The following is an 8644-nucleotide window of genomic DNA, read 5'->3' on the forward strand; positions in this document are numbered from 1 at the left end:
AAAAAAAAAAAAAAAAGAATCACTGAAAGTTGATAATCAGGAACATATTTCTGGAAGAAAATTAAAAATGAAAAAAACAGTTTAGCTACCTGAATTTCAGAGGACTGAGATGACGCCAACATTTCTCAATCGTGATGCAGTTTTTTTTTGTTTGTTTGTTTTTAAACTTTTTTGGGGTTTATTTATTTTATTTATTTATTTATTTATGGCTGTGTTGGGTCTTCGTTTCTGTGCGAGGGCTTTCTCCAGCTGTGGCAAGTGGGGGCCGCTCTTCATCGCGGTGCGCGGGCCTCTCATTATCGCGGCCTCTCTTGTTGCGGAGCACAGGCTCCAGACGCGCAGGCTCAGCAGTGATGCAGTTTTAATGGCTTTGGAACTAAGGAGTCAGGAAATGATTGTAGAAGGAGTGAGGGTGAGGCCAGGTTAGCAGGGCAAGGCTCCTGAAATTATTTTGCCTGCGAAGACTGGACATGTTAATTCTTTTTCGTTTATCATAACCACACCCTTCAAAACTTATTTTATACATGTGACAACTCTTTTTTTTTTTTTTTTTTTAAGAAATTCACGTTCTTTTATTTATTTATTTATGACTGTGTCGAGTCTTCGTTTCTGTGTGAGGGCTTTCTCTAGTTGCGGCAAGTGGGGACCACTCTTCATCGCGGTGCGCGGGCCTCTCACCATCGCGGCCTCTCTTGTTGCGAAGCACAGGCTCCAGACGCGCAGGCTCAGTAATGGTGGCTCACGGGCCCAGTTGCTCCGCGGCATGTGGGATCTTCCCAGACCAGGGCTCGAACCCGTGTCCCCTGCATTGGCAGGCAGATTCTCAACCACTGCGCCACCAGGGAAGCCCGACAACTCTTTTTTTAATGTTTGGATTTTTTTCTCTTTTTTTTTAATGAGTAGTTAATACCCAGAATCTATCCTTCTTTTTAAAAAATTACAACATTAGAGGTAAAACTAAAATATGCTTTGCCTCCACTCCTCAGCAAACCCACCTTGCTCCCACCTTCCCCAAGATAACTACTGCTAGAAATTTGAGATATTTTCCACATAACATTTGTTTTGAGTGTACTTTAACATATATTCTTCTTAATCAGTGAAATGTTATAATTTGTACTATCATTTTGCTGCTTCAAGTCAGGTACTTACACCCGAGAAAAACCTGTTTAGGAAAAAAGATTAGAAGGATGTATACCAAAACATTAATGTGTTATCTGTTAAGATTACAGATGATTTTTATTTTTGTTAAAATAAATAATTTTAAGTTTATGGTACATGAATTATATCTCAATAAAACTGCTATTAAAATACTTATACAAAAATAATTTTAAATACTTTCCTAAAAAGTCTACAGTCAAATGTGTTTCTTCTACAAATCAAAAAATGCTCAAAGTAAACAAAATAACCTCTGGGAATAACTCCTCTTCCCCACTACCCTTCCCCATTGTTATTTTAAATGCTATTCCTTCTCTTTATAAAAGACCTTATTAGCAATGAATTTAAAAGTAAAATGGGGTTTAGCGCAACATAAATCCAGTGCAACATTCTCTTGGTGTCTCTATGCCTTAGGCACTGCGTCTGAAGCTGGTGAATCACAGATGAATGAGACAAGGACTGTGCCATCCATGTGCGATAAGAGTGGGGAAGACAAATGTGTGTAACTAACATGTTGAACAAATATGACATGTGGTCTGTGATTTTTTAAAGTGACTTTATTTTTGTCTTCTACTGGCCCTTTAAACTTCCCATAACCGTATATGAAAACTCCAGCAAGCTGTGAACATTTCTTCTTATTCTTAGAAACAGGTAGGAGAACAGGTGAACTGTGAAAGAGCAGAGAACCGTGTTCCCCTTTCCCACGGCAGGCTTCCAGCTAAAGCAGGTCCAAGGCGAGGGTTGGGATTTGGTTTTTTTGGCTTTGGGTTTGGGTTTTTTTGGCTTTTTTTTTTTTTTTTTTTTTAATTTATTTTTGGCTGTGCTGGGTCTTTGTTTCTGTGCGAGGGCTTTCTCCAGCTGCGGCGAGCGGGGGCCACCCCCCACCGCGGTGCGCGGGCCCCTCACCGCCGCGCCCCCCACCCCCACCCCGTTGCGGAGCACAGGCCCCAGACGCGCAGGCTCAGTAATTGTGGCTCACGGGCCCAGCCGCTCCGCGGCATGTGGGATCCTCCCAGACCAGGGCTCGAACCCGTGTCCCCTGCACCGGCAGGCAGACTCTCAACCACTGCGCCACCAGGGAAGCCCAGGCTTTTGTTTTTTAACCCAGGTTTGGCTATTCTAAATGCTGAGTTGAGACTCTTAATAAACTAAAAATTTGCTGATGCTGGTTGACTGTTTGCCCCCAAAATTCATATGTTGAAATCCTAACCCCCCAATGTGATGGTGTTAGGAGATGGGGGCCTTTGGGAGGTGATTAGGTCATGAGGTGGAGCCCTCATGAATGGGATCAGTGCTTTATAAAAGAAACCCCAGAGAGCTCTCTTGTCCTCTCCACCATGTGAGGACACTTGAGAAAATGGCCATCTGCAACCCAGAAGAGGGCCCGCACAGAATCTGACCTTGCTAGCACCCTGATCCTGGACTTCTAGCTTCCAGAACTGTGAGAAATAAATTTCTGTTGCTTATAAGTCACCCAGTCTCTGGTATTTTTGTTATAGCAGTCGGAACAGACTAAGACACTGCTGTAGAAGTGGGAAGGGAGATAGAGGCAGGAAGAAGATAAATCTGTAATGATACTTTTGCCTGTCCAGGCATGGCAGATGGCAAAAGCTGCTGTTATTGGATGAGTCTGGTAGAGAAGGTTAAAATTGGTATTAGCTTGGGGGGTGCTTTGGGGGGCTATTTGGAGGTTTCCTGCTGAGCCCCTCTTTTACAGTTCTTCTTACACCAGCAGATGCATCTCTAGTTCAAATGGTTGTTTGCATCAGTTATCTATTAACTCAGACCACCCCCAAACTTAGTGGCTTACAGCAAAAACCATTTATTTTCTCACAGTTTGTGGCTGGCTGTTTGGGTTGGGCTCAGCTAGGCAATTCGATTTTAAGTGATGTCAGCTGGGCTCACTCACCCATGTTTGCAGTCAGTTGACAGGTCAGCTGGGGGGCTAGTTTTGATGGCCTCATTTGTATGACTCGCACCTTGATGCGGACTCTTGGCTGGGCTTACGTGACCTATCTATCATCCTCCAGTAGGCTTCTTTACTTGATGACACAGGCGTTCCAAGAAAGATAAAGTAGGAGCTGCAAGTTCTCTCAAGGACTAGCCTTAGAAGTCTCATGATATCATTTCTGCTGCAATTATTGGTCCAAAAAGTTAAAAGGCTACTTAGATTCAAGGGGTGGGGAAATGTACTCCACCTCATCATGGAAAGAGTAGTAGAGTCACATTTAAAGGAGAAAGGTGACAGATGTGACGCATTGGGGGCCATTATTCTAACAAACTACCACTGTTACTTCTCAGATCCTGGGCATCTAGCCTCTTTCCGCTGTGGTGTTCTCACCTCTCAGGTAACCGTATTGGATAGGATTCAAGACAACCTCATGATAAGGTTTCACCAGGTGAACTTCATGTGCTCCATGGAGAAAATCCCTTGCTTTGACAACCCCTGAAAGTGCTAGCCAATCTCAGTGCAATCTCTGGCTTTACCAGCAAAGAGGAGTCAGGCACTTTCTTGCCCCCTGGAGTCCCAGGCAGGAGTCAGCCCCCAGGATGAATGTTGGCTTTAACTTTCTCAGGCATGAGTCAGGCACGGGCCATCTCTCTCTCTCTCAACTAAAGGAAACACTCTCCAAAGGTGCACTTGAAGTTTCGTCCCCAGGTTGGGGACTCACAGCCCGGCTACCACTCTCTCTAAAGAAACTGTTCACTACTCTCCTCGCAGAAGCTCTCTCTTCTCTGGCCCCATTTTATAACTCTGGCCTGGCTGAGGCGTCTAGGAGTTACGCAACAGGTTGTCAGGTTCTCTGTGGAAGGGTGTGTGTGTTATCCTCACTTTAGTCTCCTGATGTCAATCATAGTAGCGTCTCCATCGAAGCCAGGCAGTTAGGGCTTCCCTGGTGGCGCAGTGGTTGAGAATCTGCCTGCTAATGCAGGGGACACGGGTTCGAGCCCTGGTCTGGGAAGATCCCACATGCCGCGGAGCAACTAGGCCCGTGAGCCACAACTACTGAGCCTGCGCGTCTGGAGCCTGTGCTCTGCAACAAGAGAGGCCGCGATAGTGAGAGGCCCGCGCACCGCGATGAAGAGTGGCCCCCGCTTGCCACAACTGGAGAAAGCCCTCGCATAGAAATGAAGACCCAACACAACCAAAAATAAATAATAAATAAATAATTAAAAAAAAAAAAAGAATCATATACTCTAATAAAACAATTAAAAAAAAAAAAAAAAACCAGGCAGTTAGAATCATTTGCATCCTAACACCATGTGTTCACATATGTTATGATGTGTGGCTAGTATATAGCAAGAGTATGACAAAGGCAGTGAGAACCCTGCCACTAGCTGCTTGGGCGATGTGGGAACACCTGGCAGAGAACATTAAGTGGGACATTACAAGACGAGTAAAAGTTTGCCAAGTCAGGATGGTGGGGACTCCCTCCCAGAAGTTATGACAACACATCCAAATACTGAATTGCAAAGGGTGTGACATTTTTGAGGAAAAGTTCACTGTGACTAGAGATTAGGTAGAGGGAAGTTGTATGAAATGAGACTAGAGAGGTAGTTTGAGATCCATTTGTAGAGGGCCCTAATACTAGCTAGATGACCTTGGGGCAAAACATAGTCGTTCTATATGGAAAATGGGGTTAATAGGCATACTTCAGTTTCACATATTGTTGATATCAAATCAGTCAATGTGAGTGAAAAGCCTTTGAAGCAACCACGTGTTGTAGGCAGAATAATGTTGTCCCCAGAAGATGTCCATGTCCCAATCTTTGGAGCTTGTGACAACCATACCTGGCAAAGGAGGCTTGCAGACGTGATTAAGCTTAAGAGCCTTGAGGTCGGGAGATTATCCTGGATTATCCAGGTGGATCCAGTCTCCTCACATGCGTCCTCAAAAGTGGAAAACCTTTCCTGGCTGTCATCAGAGAAAGAGATGTGACAACAGAAAGAGGGTCAGAGAGATGCCGCTTTTGAAGATGGATGAAGGGGGCCACAAGCCAAGGAATGTGGGCAGCCTCTAGAAGCTGGAAAAGGCAAGGAAATGTGTTCTTCCCTAGAGCCTCCAGAAAGGAAGGTAGCCCTGCTGACGCCTTGATTTTAGGGCTTCTGACCTTCGGAACCGTAAGGTAATAAATCTGTGTTGTTTTAAGTCATTAAGTTTGTGATCATTTTTTCAGCAGCCACAGAACTAATAGACCATGTCAGCTTTGAAAGACAGCATAATGCAGCACAGGCTCGGAGCTAGACTGCCTGGGTTCAAATCCTAGCTCTGCCACTCACTAGCTGCATGACCCTGTTTACTTAACCTCTCTGTGTCTCAGATTCTTCATCCATAAAATGGGGCTACTGTTGCTGTGAGGATCAAATGAGTTCAGTCTTTCTGACATACCTGGCACAGTCTCTAGCATATAATATGCGGTCCGCAAATGTTATCATTACTATTTGACACATCTGAAGTGCCATGCAAATGCAAGTTGCTTCTACTTTTATATTTGGTATTATTGTTATTATTCTATGAAAAAGATAACTCCCAATATTATATGAATGAACTGGGTTCATGTAATTCATTTTGCAAGAGAGAAGAAAAGTATATTTTTTTACATCGAAATATATTAACCAAAACCTCATTCTTAAACTTTTGGGATGATTTTTCTCCTAATGAGATAATGGGTGCCTAATAGTAAGTACAAGTCTCCCTATGCTGTTTAGACTTATGAATGGTTATTTCCCTACTCATGCTTCATGCATCCGGGCCATCTGGACTATTAATAGTCCCAGAATATATCCTATGCTTTTCGATATCTCCATGTTATTCCACAGATTCTTTTTCTTTTTTTTTAATATTTCAGCTTACTTTTTTTTTTTTTTTAAACTTTGGGTTTATTTATTTAATTTATTTATTTATTTATGGCTGTGTTGGGTCTTCGTTTCTGTGCGAGGACTTTCTCCAGCTGTGGCAAGTGGGGGCCACTCTTCATCGCGGTGCGCGGGCCTCTCGCTATCGTGGCCTCTCTTGTTGCAGAGCACAGGCTCCAGACGCGCAGGCTCAGTAGTTGTGGCTCACGGGCCTAGTTGCTCCGCGGCATGTGGGATCTTCCCAGACCAGGGCTCGAACCCGTGTCCCCTGCATTGGCAGGCAGATTCTCAACCACTGCACCACCAGGGAAGCCCCACACATTCTTACTAGAGGGTTCTTGCTTCTTCTGGCAGGAAGTTCACTGGCATCTGTGAGAAGACATATGTACTTCCACATGATAAATTAGATCCTTGAGTGATAGGATTATGGAAAATAACCTCTGTGTCCACTTTCCAAATTCCTTTACTCTTAATTTCCACCTCATATTCCCACCCCCAAAGTCCTACCTTTAGAGCCTTTGAGGGAAGAAACAAGAGCTATTACAAAAAGTAGGAGGTGCTGTCTAAATATCCAGATCACCATGGTCCCTGCTGGGCTTCCATCTGGTAGAAGAAGAGAAAAGTCAACTGGCTTGAGAGGAAATGTCTTTGAGCCATCTTTGTGTCATACTTGCTGTCCCACTTTCCCTAAGAACTGGACAGCTCTCACCAATTTTTACATAATGACAGGTTAAAATGTGCCCCTGGAAGATTTTTCTCACTGCCCGCCTCCCACCACCAGATTTTTGTGTTCCCAGTTATAATCAGGGTTGCTAAGATGACTTAGTGTGCAATTCATAATGCAGCCTTCACACGACACAAATGCTCTTATAAGTTACTGTAAAACAAAAGAAGCGACAAACTTTTACACTAAGGAATTGGAAGCTTATTACATGAAACAGTTTGGTTTTAGTTTTTCAACTTCTAAGTTTGGGATTTTCAAACACATACAAAGTAAACAGAATAATATAATGAGCCCTGGTGTATCCATCTCCCAGCTTCAACAGTTATTGACATTCTACCATTCTTGTTTCATCTATACTGCCACTCACTCCCAGTCTTCACCTGATTTTTTTCTTATGGTTCTATTGTTTGAAGTAAGTCTTTCTACATTGGAACACAAATATTTTTAACTGTATAACTTTGATAAATGATACACCCATGTGAAGCACACCCTTTCAAGATATAGAACATTTCCATCACCCCAGAAATTCCCTTGTGTCATTTCCTGTCAATTCTTCCTCTTCCCAGGGGTAATAACCATAAAGTAGTTTTGCCTGTTCTAGAACAGCATACAAATCGCATACAGTGTGTACTCTTGTGTCTGGCTTTTTTTTTTTTTTTCATTATAATGTCTGAGGTTTATCTATATGGTTATATGTGTATGTAATTTCTTCTCATCGCTAAAAAGTATTCCATTGTATGATGTCATAAACAACCTCTAACATGGCCCCTGGTTTAGTCCCCTTTCATATTGAATAGAGTTGGCCTGTATTATCAATAGGATATGGAAGAAATGACAGTATGTGACTTCTGAGGCTAGTTCATAAAAGACATCACAGCTTCTACCTTGCTTTCTTTTGGATCACTCATTTCTGGGGAAAGCCAGCCTTCATGTCACAAAAACACTTAAGCAGTAGAGAAGCACACGTGGAGAGAAATTGAGAGCTCTTGTCAACAACCAGCACCATGTGAAGTAAATCCTCCAGTACTCTTCAAGCCTTCAGCCTGGCCAAAATTTTGGCTGCAATTTCATAGGGACTCCACCTAACTAAGATGCTCCTGAATTCCTGACCCACAGAAACTATGTTCTTGAGAGATGTTGGTCTGTAGTTTTCCTTTCTGGTTTGGTATTAGGGTAATGCTACCCTCATCGAGTAAGCTAGGAAGTGTTCCCTCTGCTTCTATTTTTTTGTAACAGATTATACAGAACTGGTATCTTTTGTTCCTTAAATGCTTGGTAAAGTTCACCAGTGAAACCATCTGGGCCTGGTGCTTTCTATTTTGGAAGATTATTAATTATTGATTCAATTTCCTAAATAGATGACCTATTCAGATTATTTCTCCTTGTGTGAGTTTTAGTAGATTGTGTCTTACAAGGAATTGGTCCATTTCATCTAAGTTATCAAATTTGTGGAAATAAGAGTTGTTTATAATATTCCTCTATTATCCTTTTAGTGTCTATGAGATTGGTAGTGATGGCACCTCTTTCCTTTCTGTGATTAGTAAAAGTCTTTCCCCATGTCAAAGGCTAGAGGAGGCTGGAGTTGGGTATTTCCCCATCCCCAGGAGGGTTAGGCTTGGTGAAATCACAGTCTCTTAGGCTCTAGTAAAATAGTTTTCCTTGAGGGACAACCTTGGTAAGGAGAACTGAAAGCTCTGGGCATATTTTAAATGGTTACTTTTCTCCTCCCCCTGGAGGGGTTTTCTCTGATCTTTACAGTGAGAATTTGGTATGGCTCTTGGAAGTAAAATTCAGGAAAGTATGGGGCTTCCCTAATCCGGGGCCGCCTAGGAGTTTTTAACTCTCAAGGCAGTCTACAGTGAGCTTCCAGCAGTTTGGTAATTACAGTTTAAAGTTTTTCTGTTTATA

This window comes from Balaenoptera borealis (assembly GCF_965194805.1).
Source record: "Balaenoptera borealis genome assembly, chromosome: 13".
Taxonomy (NCBI): Eukaryota; Metazoa; Chordata; class Mammalia; order Artiodactyla; family Balaenopteridae; genus Balaenoptera; species Balaenoptera borealis.